This window comes from Pseudophryne corroboree, unplaced genomic scaffold, assembly GCF_028390025.1.
Source record: "Pseudophryne corroboree isolate aPseCor3 unplaced genomic scaffold, aPseCor3.hap2 scaffold_484, whole genome shotgun sequence".
NCBI lineage: Eukaryota > Metazoa > Chordata > Amphibia > Anura > Myobatrachidae > Pseudophryne > Pseudophryne corroboree.
In genome coordinates, this window is record NW_026970094.1 from 450,517 (window position 1) to 469,051 (window position 18,535).

At 43.8% G+C, this 18,535-nt stretch overlaps 4 non-coding genes across 4 annotated transcripts; all 4 read left to right on the top strand.

Moving 5' to 3' along the window:
* Window positions 1-7,176: 7,176 nt before the first annotated feature.
* On the top strand, window positions 7,177-7,340 carry LOC135029233 (U1 spliceosomal RNA). Its single transcript, XR_010225402.1, has one exon. It is a non-coding gene; the product is annotated as a U1 spliceosomal RNA (small nuclear RNA).
* Window positions 7,341-7,492: 152 nt separating this feature from the next.
* Window positions 7,493-7,655, top strand: LOC135029225 (U1 spliceosomal RNA). The gene has a single exon (XR_010225396.1). It is a non-coding gene; the product is annotated as a U1 spliceosomal RNA (small nuclear RNA).
* Window positions 7,656-8,316: 661 nt separating this feature from the next.
* On the top strand, window positions 8,317-8,480 carry LOC135029199 (U1 spliceosomal RNA). Its single transcript, XR_010225371.1, has one exon. It is a non-coding gene; the product is annotated as a U1 spliceosomal RNA (small nuclear RNA).
* Window positions 8,481-8,625: 145 nt separating this feature from the next.
* On the top strand, window positions 8,626-8,788 carry LOC135029220 (U1 spliceosomal RNA). Its single transcript, XR_010225391.1, has one exon. It is a non-coding gene; the product is annotated as a U1 spliceosomal RNA (small nuclear RNA).
* Window positions 8,789-18,535: the final 9,747 nt, after the last annotated feature.

Consider the following 18,535-nt stretch of genomic DNA (forward strand, 5'->3'; position numbering starts at 1 on the left):
CCTTAATGGACCCCAATTTCAGGCCCATAGACACTCCTGTTTGCAGGAAATGTAGGAATCGACCCAGTTGAATTTCCTCCATCGGGCCTTACTGGCCTCGCACTACGCAACATATTTTCGCCAATTGCGGTGATAATGTTTTTGCGGTTACATCCTTCCTGGCTTTAGATCAGGATATGGATGACTTCATCCGGAATGCCTTTTTTCCTTCAGGATCCGGTGTTCAACCGGCATGCCGTCAAACGCAGCCGCGGTAAGTCTTGGAACAGACAGGGTCCTTGCTGGAGCAGGTCCCTTCTTAGAGGTAGAGGCCACGGATCCTCCGTGAGCATCTCTTGAAGTTCCGGTTACCAAGTCCTTCTTGGCCAATCCGGAGCCACGAATATAGTGCTTTCTCCTCTCCATCTTATCAATCTCAGTACCTTGGGTATGAGAGGCAGAGGAGGGAACACATACACTGACTGGTACACCCACGGTGTTACCAGAGCGTCTACAACTATTGCCTGAGGGTCTCTTGACCTGGCGCAATACCTGTCGAGTTTTTTAATCATGTGGACGACTTCTGGGTGAAGTCCCCACTCTCCCGGGTGGAGGTCGTGCTGAGGAAGTCTGCTTCCCAGTTGTCCACTCCCGGAATGAATACTGTTGACAGTGCTATCACATGATTTTCCGCCCAGCGAAGAATCCCTGCAGCTTCTGCCATTGCCCTCCTGCTTCTTGTGCCACCCTGTCTGTTTACGTGGGTGACTGCCATGATGTTGTCCGACTGGATCAACACCGGCTGACCTTGAAGCAGAGGTCTTGCTAAGCTTAGAGCATTGTAAATGGCCCTTAGCTTCAGGATATTTATGTGAAGTGATGTATCCAGGCTTGACCCTAAGCCCTGGATATTCCTTCCCTGTGTGACTGCTCACCAGCCTCGCAGGCTGGCATTCGTGGTCACCAGGACCCAGTCCTGAATGCCGAATCTGCGGCCCTCTAGAAGATGAGCACTCTGCAACCACCACAGGATGGATACCCTTGTCCTTGGTGACAGGGTTATCCGCTGATGCATCTGAAAATGCGACCCGGACCATTTGTCCAGTAGGTTCCACTGGAAAGTTCTTGCGTGGAATCTAACGAATGGGATTGCTTCGTAGGAAGCCACCATTTTTACCCAGAACCCTTGTGCATTGATGCACTGAGACTTGGTTCGGTTTTAGGAGGTTCCTGACTAGCTCGGATAACTCCCTGGCTTTCTCTTCCGGGAGAAACACCTTTTTTCTGGACTGTGTCCAGGAACATCCCTAGTAAACAGAAGACAAGTCGTCGGAACCAGCTGCGATTTTGGAATATTGAGAATCCAATCGTGCTGCCGCAACACTACCTGAGATAGTGCTACACCGACTTCCAACTGTTCCCTGGATCTTACCCTTATCAGGGAATCGTCCAAGTAAGGGATAACTAAAATTCCCTTCCTTCGAAGGGATATCATTTCGGCCATTACCTTGGTAAAGACCCGGGGTGCCGTGGACCATCCCTACGGCAGCGTCTGAACTGATAGTGACAGTTCTGTACCATAACCTGAGGTACCCTTGGTGAGAAGGGTAAATTTTGACATGAAGGTAAGCATCCTTGATGTCCCGAGACATCATGTAGTCCCCTTCTTCCAGGTTCGCAATCACTGCTCTGAGTGACTCAATCTTGAATTTGAACCTCTGTATGTAAGTGTTCAAAGATTTTAGATTTTAGATTTAGAATCGGTCTCACCGAGCCGTCTGGCTTCGGTACCACAATAGTGTGGAATAATACCCCGTTCCCTGTTGCAGGAGGGGTACCTTGATTATCACCTGCTGGGAATACAGCTTGTGAATGGCTTCCAAAACTGCCTCCCTGTCAGAGGGAGACGTCGGTAAAGCCGACTTTTGGAAACGGCGAGGGGGAGACGTCTCGAATTCCAATATGTACCCTTGAGATATTACCTGAAGGATCCAGGGGTCTACTTGCGAGTGAGCCCACTGCGCACTGAAATTCATTGAGAACGGGCCCCCACCGTGCCTGAGCTTGTAAGGCCCTAGCGTCATACTGAGGGCTTGGCAGAGGCGGGAAAGGGTTTCTGTTCCTGGGAACTGGCTAATCTCTTCAGCCTTTTTCCTCTCCCTCTGTCACGAGCAGAAAAGAGGAACCTTTTGTCCGCTTGCCAACAAAGGACTGCGCCTGATAATACGGCGTCTTATTTTGAGAGGCGACCTGGGGTACAAACGTGGATTTCCCAGTTGTTGCCGTGGCCACCAGGTCTAAAATACCGACCCCAAATGTCCCCTTTCAAAGGCAATACTTCCAAATGCCGTTTGGAATCCGCATCACCTGACCATTTTACTGGTAGAATTGGACAACGCACTTATACTTGATGCCAGTCGGCAAATATTCCGCTGTGCATCATGCATATATAGAAATGCATCTTTTAAATGCTCTATAGGCAATAATATACTATCCTTATCTAGGATATCAATATTTCCAGTCAGGGAATCCGACCATGCCAACCCAGCACTGCACCTCCAGGCTGAGGCGATTGCTGGTCGCAGTATAACACCAGTATGTGTGTGAATACATTTTTGGATACCCTCCTGCTTTCTATCAGCAGGATCCTTAAGGGCGGCCATCTCATGAGAGGGTAGAGCCCTTGTTCTTACAAGCGTGTGAGCGCCTTATCCCCCCTAGGGGGTGTTTCCCAACGCACCCTAACCTCTGGCCGGAAAGGGTATACAGCCAATACTTTTTAAGAAATGATCAATTGTTATCGGGGGGAAACCCACGCATCATCACACACCTCATTTTATTTCTCAGATTCAGGAAAACTACAGGTAGTTTTTCCCTCACCGAACATAATACCCCTTTTTGGTGGTACTCGTATTATCAGAAATGTATAAAACATTTTCCATTGTCTCAATCATGTAACGTGTGGCCCTACTGGAAATCACGGTTGTCTCTTCACCGTCGACACAGGAGTCAGTATCCGTGTCGGCGTCTGTATCTGCCATCTGAGGTAACGGGCGCTTTAGAGCCCCTGACGGCCTATGAGACGTCTGGACAGGCACAAGCTGAGTAGCCGGCTGTCTCATGTCAACCACTGTTTTTTTTTTTTTGTTTTTTTATACAGAGCTGACACTGTCATGTAATTTTCAACAGTACATCCACTCAGGTGTCGACCCCCTAGGTGGTGACATCACTGTTACAGACACTCTGCTCCGTCTCCACATCATTTTTCTCCTCATACATGTCGACACAAACGTACCGACACACAGCACACACACAGGGAATGCTCTGATAGAGGACAGGACCCCACTAGCCCTTTGGGGAGACAGAGGGAGAGTATGCCAGCACACACCAGAGCGCTATATATATATATATACAGGGATAACCTTATATAAGTGTTTTTCCCCTTATAGCTGCTGTATGTTTTAATACTGCGCCTAATTAGTGCCCCCCTCTCTTTTTTTAACCCTTTCTGTAGTGTAGTGACTGCAGGGAAGAGCCAGGGAGCTTCCGTCCAACTGAGCTGTGAGGGAAAATGGCGCCAGTGTGCTGAGGAGATAGTCTTCGCCCCCTTTTCGGCGGCCTTATCTCCCGTTTTTCTGTATATTCTGGCAGGGGTTAAATGCATCCATATAGCCCAGGAGCTATATGTGATGTATTTTTTGCCATGTAAGGTATTTTTATCATGTTTTATTGCGTCTCAGGGCGCCCCCCCCAGCGCCCTGCACCCTCAGTGACCGGAGTATGAAGTGTGCTGAGAGCAATGGCGCACAGCTGTGCGCTACCTTATTGAAGACAGGAACGTCTTCTGCCGCCGATTTATCCGGACCTCTTCGCTCTTCTGGCTCTGTAAGGGGGCCGGCGGCGAGGCTCCGGGACCCATCCAGGCTGGGCCTGTGATCGTCCCTCTGGAGCTAATGTCCAGTAGCCAAGAAGCCCAATCCACTCTGCACGCAGGTGAGTTCGCTTCTTCTCCCCTTAGTCCCTCGATGCAGTGAGCCTGTTGCCAGCAGGTCTCACTGAAAATAACAAACCTAAACTAAAACTTTCACTAAGAAGCTCAGGAGAGCCCCTAGTGTGCACCCTTCTCGTCGGGCACAGAAATCTAACTGAGGCTTGGAGGAGGGTCATAGGGGGAGGAGCCAGTGCACACCACATAGTCCTAAAGCTTTCTTTAGATGTGCCCAGTCTCCTGCGGAGCCGCTATTCCCCATGGTCCTTACGGAGTCCCCAGCATCCACTTAGGACGTTAGAGAAAAGAGGCGTTGGTTACAACTGTTGCTGTTCATCCACAAGAAGGAATTTAATGTATCAATTACAATTGGAAAGTAACGTGTAACCCTGATTTAGGGTTTAAACAACACTTATACTGAGGTAGTTATAATATGGTGACTAAAATGGAGTATAAGCATATATATTATTCATATAAAAGTTAATGGATGTTGTAATACTGTATGCATGTTGTGAGGTAAATAATACAGTTCACATATATGTAATTGTATGTACATTGATGTAAATGTAGTGGTGAATACAATGAAGGCTTATTTTATGGTTTCACAGTGTATCTAAAGGGTTAATGTCCTTGTGCTCCTAACTGTCAATCACCTAGTGAGGTGATTGCCAGTGGGCGGGGCATCACCTCAGAGTGGGTCATGTGACTACTAGAGAGGAGTGGAGAGGTGCTGTGAGTGTAGCTGAGATAGAGACTGCATATCCCTTGGTGAGAGGACATAGTTTTTTGCTGCTCCGGCCGTCGCCCGCATTAGAGCTGAGCGGTATACATTGCGGCGGCCGGAGGGGGCTTAGTGTGTGAAGCCAGAACAGGGCTTCCTTACTGTAAAGGTGGTGACAGCAGCATTGAGACTCAGAACTGTTCATAGAACCCAAGATCAGCGCTAGTCAACTCACCCAGCAGTATTGGAAGGGCACATCTGTGACAGGGACACAGAGAGGGTTCCTTCCTACCTATTACCGGCACAGACTCTGACAGCCACAACAAAGAAGCCAGGACCAGCAGCAGAGGCTCCATTCTGTGTGGCTGTAAGTGTAAGGGAGGAGTCGGGGGAGCATCCGGCAGCAGCATCACTAGATGGTAGAAGTGTGAGTGCATAATCCAGCCATTTATATTACCCCTACACTAAGCACAGCAAGCCATAGGTGACTATTGTACATAGTCAATTTCATATTGGGACTAAGTACTCCAGGGCTAGGCCGCAATAATGGCTATTAAGCAGGAGGATAGTAATGGGTCACAGTAGTCAGAGTGACCTATAATTACAGTTCCATGTATGGCTTAATCATAGTGCTAAGGAGAAGGTAGAAAGCACTGGGTATATATATGTAACAGGAGGAGTGGAGTGAAACTTGAACTGTTTAACGCTTCATAAATAGTTTTAAAACTCCCCCATATATCAGCATCACATCAGTCAAAGGAGAGCCAGAGACATTGTTCCGCAGCGCTAAATAGAAAGTAACACCCTAAAGCTGCCACCTAATGTGTGTATTTATGCCCCTGAATTAGCAGAATTAGAGTCAAGGACATTAAAGGTAGCCATACTACAGTGACATTGGATGGATGTTAAAGCCTCTTAGCCACAAAGGATTAGAATATCATCCCGATTCGAAGACTAGCTTGTGGCACTTTAATACAACTGTGTTATATGTATATTCGTGAACCCGTAAGAAGGACTGACACGTAAGAGACTATTAGTTATAAAGTTAAAGGATTTGAGCTCGCTGTGACTATGATAAGAGAAACCATCTCTTGCAGATATATTTAATATAGACTCATCCTAAGAGACAACAATAATTTGAGGCATACAGGAATCGAAAAGCTATATATGCTCTGAAATATAGAAAGCATCAGCTACTTCAAATGGACACAAGGACGCAGCATAACAAAGGTTTATCATACCAGCTTCTTAGGAGTTTAGTTTAATACTGGACAACTACAGTAACATTTTTACTGAGGAAAGGATACAGATTCCTTGGTAATCAACTGTTGATGTTACTATCTATGAGCTAAATAGATACTTTCTGTTATCTGCCAAGGAGGAACTATAAGTAACCTTATAGGAGAAAGTAATCGCTACCATAAGTAGACTGAGCCAAACATCTTTCTCTTTAACTGAAGGGAGAACTGATAGTTGATACTAAAACATAGTGTCAGACATTCTGTATTAACTGCTGTTATTTTTAGGAAGTTTATGGGCCCTTATAGTGCACTATCATATTAAGAGTACCCGGGTCACTCTAACACCTAAGGGTGTCTTGAAAAGAAAAAGGATTTGTTGTATTGCATGCAGGTACTGTGTATAGGCCTAATTGACAGGGGGTTAGCATGGATTAATGATTTAAAGGGGAATGTGTAATTGATGAAATGTTAATGTATACTTAATCCATTTGGTACTGGTCATTAAAGTGTTATACTTTCCATGTGTGTCTGGTCCGTCTGGAAGTTGATCTGAAGATCCTGGAAGAAAGAGACAGGTATATTAGATAATATATCTATGATATAAGGGAATCATCCCCTAAGGATAGAGATCAGGCTTACTCAAGCAAGCCTTAACGGTAGTTAAATACTACACATAGCTTGAGTGGAGGCACAGCTATTAGGTAACCATCCCTTAATAGAATACATAGACAGCTCTCGTTCAAGGTAGGGTTACAAACGATTAAATTACAACAGCTGTATCCAGTAGGATTTTTTGGACCCTTTAATAAACATTCCGTTGTTATCAAGGGCAATATGAAATAGATCCTGATTACATTTAGATATGGATAGTGGTGCCTATATATGTTGACTCCATTGTATTTTATTGAATGTGGGTTTCTTCTGTCTATATATATTTTTTAAAAATAAGGAGCTTGTATATTTTATTTTTTGCGCTCCCTTGATAACAAGTGTGATTATCTTTAAAATTTGGTTTATTATTGGTAGAACAGTACTACCTATGGGAGCAGCATTTTATAATATATGGTGAAAATTAATAGATGTATAAAGATTAAATAAGCAACAAATTGGTGAAATAGATAAGTTTTGATAGGAGCGCTGGGTTCTATATATATATATTGACATTTGGTTATATATATGTATAGACTTTATAAATTCTTGACAGAGATGTGCCTGAGCAGCGGCCCTCCCCAGCCCTATCCCAAATCATACTTATTTTGCATAGGAGATACCATGGTCATGAAGATTGTTCTCCCAGGGTGAGGTTCATTCATTGCATTCTGGGTATGCTGACCCCTGTGATTTCCCCAAATGTGGGAAACTCGACTGCATTATTTGTGGTAGTGGGGGACTGTGTTTGTGCTTTCCTCTGGTCAGCTCTGGTAAAAGTCAGATTTATTTGTCTCAGATCTTCCTCTAGCCTTGTTCTTCTTTCGAGAGTTTCCATGTGCTGCCTCAGTTGGATCTCCTTCACTTGACAGGGGGGTGCCCGAGCAGCGACCCTCCCCAGCTCTAGCCCAACTCCTACTTACCTGCCAGGTGAGATACTATGATCATGAAGGTGCTTCTCCCAGGGCAAGGCTCACCCATTGCACTCTGGGTGTGCTGCTCCTGCGGTTTCCCCAAATGTTGGACACTTGACTGCATAATTTGTGTTTCCCCTGGTCGGCTCTCGTATAATTCAGATCTCTTTGTCTCAGGTCTCTCTCCAGCCTAGTTTGCTGTCTGTTTCCACTTCTCTTTTCTTGAGTTGCTCCCTTCTATGCCCTTGCGCACTATCCTGACTTCTCCCGTCTGCTTACTTTGTGCCTTCCAACGCACAATGCAAACTACAGGTAGTGCTGCAGGGCCCACACCCTTTTACTTGCCTTACAGAGCAGCTCTGGAGCTGTTACAGTGCCCAGCTGCTGCAAGAAATCAGCTTGAATGCTTCAGGGGCTGGGGCATAGCCCCACACCGAAGTAGGATGGAGGTGTTTAATGCGAACTAGGGGTCATCCAAGCGCCGCAAAAGGCCGCCATGCCCTGCACGCCCCTTTTCTCTTTTCATATGCAGACGAGGGTTGAAGCCAACTTTGACCCACTGCTTGGATGACATCACCATATGCAAATCCATCTGCTGCAGGCCTTCCCCCAGGAATGCTTGCACTAGTTGTTGCATTTGGTTTGTTGTTTGGGGGTGCTTCAGTATTAGGCAGCCTTCTGCCCTCCCATGTTCATCTGAAAATATGTGTTCTCCCTGCAGTTGTTGTCCCCAGATGAGAGTTCCCTTGTGCTGCCTCAGTTGAATCTCCTTTACTTGACAGAGATGTGCCTTAGCAGCGGCCCTCCCCAGCCCTATCCTAAGTCATACTTATTTTGCATAGGAGATACCATGGTCATGAAGATTGTTCTCCCAGGGTGAGGTTCATTCATTGCATTCTGGGTATGCTGACCCCTATGATTTCCCCAAATGTGGGAAACTCGACTGCATTATTTGTGGTAGTGGGGGACTGTGTTTGTGCTTTCCTCTGGTCAGCTCTGGTAAAAGTCAGATTTATTTGTCTCAGATCTTCCTCTAGCCTTGTTCTTCTATCGAGAGTTTCCTTGTGCTGCCTCAGTTGGATCTACTTCACTTGACAGCCCGAGCAGCGACCCTCCCCAGAACTATCCCAAATCCTACTTACCTGCCAGGTGAGATACTATGATCATGAAGGTGCTTCTCCCAGGGCAAGTCTCACCCATTGCACTCTGGGTGTGCTGCTCCTGCGATTTCCCCAAATGTGGGAAACTTGACTGCATAATTTGTGTTTCCCCTGGTCGGCTCTCGTATAATTCAGATCTCTTTGTCTCAGGTCTCTCTCCAGCCTAGTTTGCTGTCTATTTCCACTTCTTTTTTCTTGAGCCGCTCCCTTCTATGCCCTTGTGCACTATCCTGACTTCTCCCGTCTGCTTAATTTGTGCCTTCCAACGCACAATGCGAACTACAGGTAGTGCTGCAGGGCCCACGCCCTTTTACTTGCCTTACAGAGCAGCTCTGGAGCTGTTACAGTGCCTAGCTGCTGCAAGAAATCAGCTTGAATGCTTCAGGGGCTGGGGCATAGCCAACATGAGCCCCACACCGAAGGAGGGTGGATGTGTTTAATGCGAACTAGGGGTCATCCAATCGCCGCAAAAGGCCGCCATGCCCTGCACGCCCCTTTTCTCTTTTCATATGCAGACGAAGGTTGAAGCCAACTTTGACCCACTGCTTGGATGACATCACCATATGCAAATCCATCTGCTGCAGCCTTCCCCCAGGAATGCTTGCACTAGTTGTTGCATTTGGTTTGTTGTTTGGGGGTGCTTCAGTATTAGGCAGCCTTCTGCCCTCCCATGTTCATCTGAAAATATGTGTTCTCCCTGCAGTTGTTGTCCCCAGATGAGAGTTCCCTTGTGCTGCCTCAGTTGAATCTTCTTTACTTGACAGAGATGTGCCTGAGCAGCGGCCCTCCCCAGCCCTGTTAGGCCATCATCTACACGGCATAGCCCTGAATTTTCCAATGCGCAGCTCTTTGCAAAAGAGAGATATTGGCAAGGAAAAGCTGTCTTGTACCTTTGCATTTTTCTCCCAAACGAAGGACACTAGAACATTTTTTTAAAGCCTCCAGTTAGGCCATCATCTACACGGCATAGCCCTGAATTTTCCAATGCGCAGCTCTTTGCAAAAGAGAGATATTGGCAAGGAAAAGCTGTCTTGTACCTTTGCATTTTTCTCCCAAACGAAGGACACTAGAAATTTTTTTTAAAGCCTCCTGTTAGGCCATCATCTACACGGCATAGCCCTGAATTTTCCAATGCGCAGCTCTTTGCAAAAGAGAGATATTGGCAAGGAAAAGCTGTCTTGTACCTTTGCATTTTTCTCCCAAACGAAGGACACTAGAATGAAAATTTTAAAGCCTCCTGTTAGTGCTTCATCTACACGGTATAGCCCTGAATTTTCCAATGCGTAGCTCTTTGCAAAAGAGAGATATTGGCAAGGAAAAGCTGTCTTATACCTTTGCATTTTTCTCCCAAACGAAGGACACTAGAAAGAAAATTTTAAAGCCTCCAGTTAGGCCATCATCTACACGGTATAGCCCTGAATTTTCCAATGCGCAGCTCTTTGCAAAAGAGAGATATTGGCAAGGAAAAGCTGTCTTGTACCTTTGCATTTTTCTCCCAAACGAAGGACACTAGAAATTTTTTTTAAAGCCTCCTGTTAGGCCATCATCTACACGGCATAGCCCTGAATTTTCCAATGCGCAGCTCTTTGCAAAAGAGAGATATTGGCAAGGAAAAGCTGTCTTGTACCTTTGCATTTTTCTCCCAAACGAAGGACACTAGAAAGAAAATTTTAAAGCCTCCTGTTAGGCCATCATCTACACGGCATAGCCCTGAATTTTCCAATGCGCAGCTCTTTGCAAAAGAGAGATATTGGCAAGGAAAAGCTGTCTTGTACCTTTGCATTTTTCTCCCAAACGAAGGACACTAGAAAGAAAATTTTAAAGCCTCCTGTTAGGCCATCATCTACACGGCATAGCCCTGAATTTTCCAATGCGCAGCTCTTTGCAAAAGAGAGATATTGGCAAGGAAAAACTGTCTTGTACCTTTGCATTTTTCTCCCAAACGAAGGACACTAGAAAGAAAATTTTAAAGCCTCCTGTTAGGACATCATCTACACGGCATTGCCCTGAATTTTCCGATGCGCAGCTCTTTGCAAAAGAGAGATATTGGCAAGGAAAAGCTGTCTTGTACCTTTGCATTTTTCTCCCAAACGAAGGACACTAGAACATTTTTTTTAAAGGCTCCTGTTAGGCCATCATCTACACGGCATAGCCCTGAATTTTCCAATGCGCAGCTCTTTGCAAAAGAGAGATATTGGCAAGGAAAAGCTGTCTTGTACCTTTGCATTTTTCTCCCAAACGAAGGACACTAGAAAGAAAATTTTAAAGCCTCCTGTTAGGCCATCATCTACACGGCATAGCCCTGAATTTTCCAATGCGCAGCTCTTTGCAAAAGAGAGATATTGGCAAGGAAAAGCTGTCTTGTACCTTTGCATTTTTCTCCCAAACTAAGGACACTAGAAAGAAAATTTTAAAGCCTCCTGTTAGGCCATCATCTACACGGCATAGCCCTGAATTTTCCAATGCGCAGCTTTGTGCAAAAGAGAGATATTGGCAAGGAAAAGCTGTCTTGTACCATTGAATTTTTCTCCCAAACGAAGGACACTAGAAAGAAAATTTTAAAGCCTCCTGTTAGGCCATCATCTACACGGCATAGCCCTGAATTTTCCAATGCGCAGCTCTTTGCAAAAGAGAGATATTGGCAAGGAAAAGCTGTCTTGTACCTTTGCATTTTTCTCCCAAACGAAGGACACTAGAAAGAAAATTTTAAAGCCTCCTGTTAGGCCATCATCTACACGGCATAGCCCTGAATTTTCCAATGCGCAGCTCTTTGCAAAAGAGAGATATTGGCAAGGAAAAGCTGTCTTGTACCTTTGCATTTTTCTCCCAAACGAAGGACACTAGAATGAAAATTTTAAAGCCTCCTGTTAGTGCTTCATCTACACGGTATAGCCCTGAATTTTCCAATGCGTAGCTCTTTGCAAAAGAAAGATATTGGCAAGGAAAAGCTGTCTTGTACCTTTGCATTTTTTTCCCAAACGAAGGACACTAGAAAGAAAATTTTAAAGCCTCCTGTTAGGCCATCATCTACACGGCATAGCCCTGAATTTTCCAATGCGCAGCTCTTTGCAAAAGAGAGATATTGGCAAGGAAAAGCTGTCTTGTACCTTTGCATTTTTCTCCCAAACGAAGGACACTAGAAAGAAAATTTTAAAGCCTCCTGTTAGGCCATCATCTACACGGCATAGCCCTGAATTTTCCAATGCGCAGTTCTTTGCAAAAGAGAGATATTGGCAAGGAAAAGCTGTCTTGTACCTTTGCATTTTTCTCCCAAACGAAGGACACTAGAAAGAAAATTTTAAAGCCTCCAGTTAGGCCATCATCTACACGGCATAGCCCTGAATTTTCCAATGCGCAACTCTTTGCAAAAGAGAGATATTGGCAAGGAAAAGCTGTCTTGTACCTTTGCATTTTTCTCCCAAGCGAAGGACACTACAAAGAAAATTTTAAAGCCTCCTGTTAGGCCATCATCTACACGGCATAGCCCTGAATTTTCCAATGCGCAGCTTTGTGCAAAAGAGAGATATTGGCAAGGAAAAGCTGTCTTGTACCAATGGATTTTTCTCCCAAATGAAGGACACTAGAATGAAAATTTTAAAGCCTCCTGTTAGTGCTTCATCTACACGGTATAGCCCTGAATTTTCCAATGCGTAGCTCTTTGCAAAAGAGAGATATTGGCAAGGAAAAGCTGTCTTGTACCTTTGCATTTTTCTCCCAAACGAAGGACACTAGTAATAAATTTTTAAAGCCTCCTGTTAGGCCATCATCTACACGGCATAGCCCTGAATTTTCCAATGCGCAGCTCTTTGCAAAAGAGAGATATTGGCAAGGAAAAGCTGTCTTGTACCTTTGCATTTTTCTCTCAAACGAAGGAAACTAGAAAGAAAATTTTAAAGCCTCCTGTTAGGCCATCATCTACACGGCATAGCCCTGAATTTTCCAATGCGCAGCTCTTTGTAAAAGAGAGATATTGGCAAGGAAAAGCTGTCTTGTACCATTGGATTTTTCTCCCAAACGAAGGACACTAGAATGAAAATTTTAAAGCCTCCTGTTAGTGCTTCATCTACACGGTATAGCCATGAATTTTCCAATGCGTAGCTCTTTGCAAAAGAGAGATATTGGCAAGGAAAAGCTGTCTTGTACCTTTGCATTTTTCTCCCAAACGAAGGACACTAGAAAGAAAATTTTAAAGCCTCCAGTTAGGCCATCATCTACACGGCATAGCCCTGAATTTTCCAATGCGCAGCTCTTTGCAAAAGAGAGATATTGGCAAGGAAAAGCTGTCTTGTACCTTTGCATTTTTCTCCCAAACGAAGGACACTACAAAGAAAATTTTAAAGCCTCCTGTTAGGCCATCATCTACACGGCATAGCCCTGAATTTTCCAATGCGCAGCTTTGTGCAAAAGAGAGATATTGGCAAGGAAAAGCTGTCTTGTACCAATGGATTTTTCTCCCAAATGAAGGACACTAGAATGAAAATTTTAAAGCCTCCTGTTAGTGCTTCATCTACACGGTATAGCCCTGAATTTTCCAATGCGTAGCTCTTTGCAAAAGAGAGATATTGGCAAGGAAAAGCTGTCTTGTACCTTTGCATTTTTCTCCCAAACGAAGGAAACTAGAAAGAAAATTTTAAAGCCTCCTGTTAGGCCATCATCTACACGGCATAGCTCTGAATTTTCCAATGCGCAGCTCTTTGTAAAAGAGAGATATTGGCAAGGAAAAACTGTCTTGTACCATTGGATTTTTCTCCCAAACGAAGGACACTAGAATGAAAATTTTAAAGCCTCCTGTTAGGCCATAATCTACACGGCATAGCCCTGAATTTTCCAATGCGCAGCTCTTTGCAAAAGAGAGATATTGGCAAGGAAAAGCTGTCTTGTACCTTTGCATTTTTCTCCCAAACGAAGGACACTAGAAAGAAAATTTTAAAGCCTCCAGTTAGGCCATCATCTACACGGCATAGCCCTGAATTTTCCAATGCGCAGCTCTTTGCAAAAGAGAGATATTGGCAAGGAAAAGCTGTCTTGTACCTTTGCATTTTTCTCCCAAACGAAGGACACTACAAAGAAAATTTTAAAGCCTCCTGTTAGGCCATCATCTACACGGCATAGCCCTGAATTTTCCAATGCGCAGCTTTGTGCAAAAGAGAGATATTGGCAAGGAAAAGCTGTCTTGTACCAATGGATTTTTCTCCCAAATGAAGGACACTAGAATGAAAATTTTAAAGCCTCCTGTTAGTGCTTCATCTACACGGTATAGCCCTGAATTTTCCAATGCGTAGCTCTTTGCAAAAGAGAGATATTGGCAAGGAAAAGCTGTCTTGTACCTTTGCATTTTTCTCCCAAACGAAGGACACTAGAAATAAAATTTTAAAGCCTCCTGTTAGGCCATCATCTACACGGCATAGCCCTGAATTTTCCAATGCGCAGCTCTTTGCAAAAGAGAGATATTGGCAAGGAAAAGCTGTCTTGTACCTTTGCATTTTTCTCCCAAACGAAGGAAACTAGAAAGAAAATTTTAAAGCCTCCTGTTAGGCCATCATCTACACGGCATAGCCCTGAATTTTCCAATGCGCAGCTCTTTGTAAAAGAGAGATATTGGCAAGGAAAAACTGTCTTGTACCATTGGATTTTTCTCCCAAACGAAGGACACTAGAATGAAAATTTTAAAGCCTCCTGTTAGTGCTTCATCTACATGGTATAGCCCTGAATTTTCCAATGCGTAGCTCTTTGCAAAAGAGAGATATTGGCAAGGAAAAGCTGTCTTGTACCTTTGCATTTTTCTCCCAAACGAAGGAAACTAGAAAGAAAATTTTAAAGCCTCCTGTTAGGCCATCATCTACACGGCATAGCTCTGAATTTTCCAATGCGCAGCTCTTTGTAAAAGAGAGATATTGGCAAGGAAAAACTGTCTTGTACCATTGGATTTTTCTCCCAAACGAAGGACACTAGAATGAAAATTTTAAAGCCTCCTGTTAGGCCATCATCTACACGGCATAGCCCTGAATTTTCCAATGCGCAGCTCTTTGCAAAAGAGAGATATTGGCAAGGAAAAGCTGTCTTGTACCTTTGCATTTTTCTCCCAAACGAAGGACACTAGAAAGAAAATTTTAAAGCCTCCAGTTAGGCCATCATCTACACGGCATAGCCCTGAATTTTCCAATGCGCAGCTCTTTGCAAAAGAGAGATATTGGCAAGGAAAAGCTGTCTTGTACCTTTGCATTTTTCTCCCAAACGAAGGACACTACAAAGAAAATTTTAAAGCCTCCGGTTAGGCCATCATCTACACGGCATAGCCCTGAATTTTCCAATGCGCAGCTTTGTGCAAAAGAGAGATATTGGCAAGGAAAAGCTGTCTTGTACCAATGGATTTTTCTCCCAAATGAAGGACACTAGAATGAAAATTTTAAAGCCTCCTGTTAGTGCTTCATCTACACGGTATAGCCCTGAATTTTCCAATGCGTAGCTCTTTGCAAAAGAGAGATATTGGCAAGGAAAAGCTGTCTTGTACCTTTGCATTTTTCTCCCAAACGAAGGACACTAGAAATAAAATTGTAAAGCCTCCTGTTAGGCCATCATCTACACGGCATAGCCCTAAATTTTCCAATGCGCAGCTCTTTGCAAAAGAGAGATATTGGCAAGGAAAAGCTGTCTTGTACCTTTGCATTTTTCTCCCAAACGAAGGACACTAGAAAGAAAATTTTAAAGCCTCCTGTTAGGCCATCATCTACACGGCATAGCCCTGCATTTTCCAATGCGCAGCTCTTTGCAAAAGAGAGATATTGGCAAGGAAAAGCTGTCTTGTACCTTTGCATTTTTCTCCCAAACGAAGGACACTAGAATGAAAATTTTAAAGCCTCCTGTTAGTGCTTCATCTACACGGTATAGCCCTGAATTTTCCAATGCGTAGCTCTTTGCAAAAGAGAGATATTGGCAAGGAAAAGCTGTCTTGTACCTTTGCATTTTTCTCCCAAACGAAGGACACTAGAAAGAAAATTTTAAAGCCTCCAGTTAGGCCATCATCTACACGGCATAGCCCTGAATTTTCCAATGCGCAGCTCTTTGCAAAAGAGAGATATTGGCAAGGAAAAGCTGTCTTGTACCTTTGCATTTTTCTCCCAAACGAAGGAAACTAGAAATAAAATTTTAAAGCCTCCTGTTAGGCCATCATCTACACGGCATAGCCCTGAATTTTCCAATGCGCAGCTCTTTGCAAAAGAGAGATATTGGCAAGGAAAAGCTGTCTTGTACCTTTGCATTTTTCTCCCAAACGAAGGAAACTAGAAAGAAAATTTTAAAGCCTCCTGTTAGGCCATCATCTACACGGCATAGCCCTGAATTTTCCAATGCGCAGCTCTTTGTAAAAGAGAGATATTGGCAAGGAAAAACTGTCTTGTACCATTGGATTTTTCTCCCAAACGAAGGACACTAGAATGAAAATTTTAAAGCCTCCTGTTAGTGCTTCATCTACATGGTATAGCCCTGAATTTTCCAATGCGTAGCTCTTTGCAAAAGAGAGATATTGGCAAGGAAAAGCTGTCTTGTACCTTTGCATTTTTCTCCCAAACGAAGGACACTAGAAATAACATTTTAAAGCCTCCTGTTAGGCCATCATCTACACGGCATAGCCCTGAATTTTCCAATGCGCAGCTCTTTGCAAAAGAGAGATATTGGCAAGGAAAAGCTGTCTTGTACCTTTGCATTTTTCTCCCAAACGAAGGACACTAGAATGAAAATTTTAAAGCCTCCTGTTAGTGCCATCATCTACACGGTATAGCCCTGAATTTTCCAATGCGTAGCTCTTTGCAAAAGAGAGATATTGGCAAGGAAAAGCTGTCTTGTACCTTTGCATTTTTCTCCCAAACGAAGGACACTAGAAAGAAAATTTTAAAGCCTCCAGTTAGGCCATCATCTACACGGCATAGCCCTGAATTTTCCAATGCGCAGCTCTTTGCAAAAGAGAGATATTGGCAAGGAAAAGCTGTCTTGTACCTTTGCATTTTTCTCCCAAACGAAGGACACTAGAAAGAAAATTTTAAAGCCTCCAGTTAGGCCATCATCTACACGGCATATCCCTGAATTTTCCAATGCGCAGCTCTTTGCAAAAGAGAGATATTGGCAAGGAAAAGCTGTCTTGTACCTTTGCATTTTTCTCCCAAACGAAGGACACTAGAAATAAAATTGTAAAGCCTCCTGTTAGGCCATCATCTACACGGCATAGCCCTAAATTTTCCAATGCGCAGCTCTTTGCAAAAGAGAGATATTGGCAAGGAAAAGCTGTCTTGTACCTTTGCATTTTTCTCCCAAACGAAGGACACTAGAAAGAAAATTTTAAAGCCTCCTGTTAGGCCATCATCTACACGGCATAGCCCTGAATTTTCCAATGCGCAGCTCTTTGCAAAAGAGAGATATTGGCAAGGAAAAGCTGTCTTGTACCTTTGCATTTTTCTCCCAAACGAAGGACACTAGAAATAAAATTGTAAAGCTTCCTGTTAGGCCATCATCTACACGGCATAGCCCTAAATTTTCCAATGCGCAGCTCTTTGCAAAAGAGAGATATTGGCAAGGAAAAGCTGTCTTGTACCTTTGCATTTTTCTCCCAAACGAAGGACACTAGAAAGAAAATTTTAAAGCCTCCTGTTAGGCCATCATCTACACGGCATAGCCCTGAATTTTCCAATGCGCAGCTCTTTGCAAAAGAGAGATATTGGCAAGGAAAAGCTGTCTTGTACCTTTGCATTTTTCTCCCAAACGAAGGACACTAGAATGAAAATTTTAAAGCCTCCTGTTAGTGCTTCATCTACACGGTATAGCCCTGAATTTTCCAATGCGTAGCTCTTTGCAAAAGAGAGATATTGGCAAGGAAAAGCTGTCTTGTACCTTTGCATTTTTCTCCCAAACGAAGGACACTAGAAAGAAAATTTTAAAGCCTCCAGTTAGGCCATCATCTACACGGCATAGCCCTGAATTTTCCAATGCGCAGCTCTTTGCAAAAGAGAGATATTGGCAAGGAAAAGCTGTCTTGTACCTTTGCATTTTTCTCCCAAACGAAGGACACTAGAAAGAAAATTTTAAAGCCTCCAGTTAGGCCATCATCTACACGGCATAGCCCTGAATTTTCCAATGCGCAGCTCTTTGCAAAAGAGAGATATTGGCAAGGAAAAGCTGTCTTGTACCTTTGCATTTTTCTCCCAAACGAAGGACACTACAAAGAAAAATTTAAAGCCTCCTGTTAGGCAATCATCTACACGGCATAGCCCTGAATTTTCCAATGCGCAGCTTTGTGCAAAAGAGAGATATTGGCAAGGAAAAGCTGTCTTGTACCAATGGATTTTTCTCCCAAATGAAGGACACTAGAAAGAAAATTTTAAAGCCTCCTGTTAGTGCTTCATCTACACGGTATAGCCCTGAATTTTCCAATGCGTAGCTCTTTGCAAAAGAGAGATATTGGCAAGGAAAAGCTGTCTTGTACCTTTGCATTTTTCTCCCAAACGAAGGACACTAGAAATAAAATTGTAAAGCCTCCTGTTAGGCCATCATCTACACGGCATAGCCCTGAATTTTCCAATGCGCAGCTCTTTGCAAAAGAGAGATATTGGCAAGGAAAAGCTGTCTTGTACCTTTGCGTTTTTCTCCCAAACGAAGGACACTAGAAAGAAAAATTTAAAGCCTCCTGTTAGGCCATCATCTACACGGCATAGCCCTGAATTTTCCAATGCGCAGCTCTTTGCAAAAGAGAGATATTGGCAAGGAAAAGCTGTCTTGTACCTTTGCATTTTTCTCCCAAACGAAGGACACTAAAAAGAAAATTTTAAAACCTCCTGTTAGGCCATCATCTACACGGCATAGCCCTGAATTTTCCAATGCGCAGCTCTTTGCAAAAG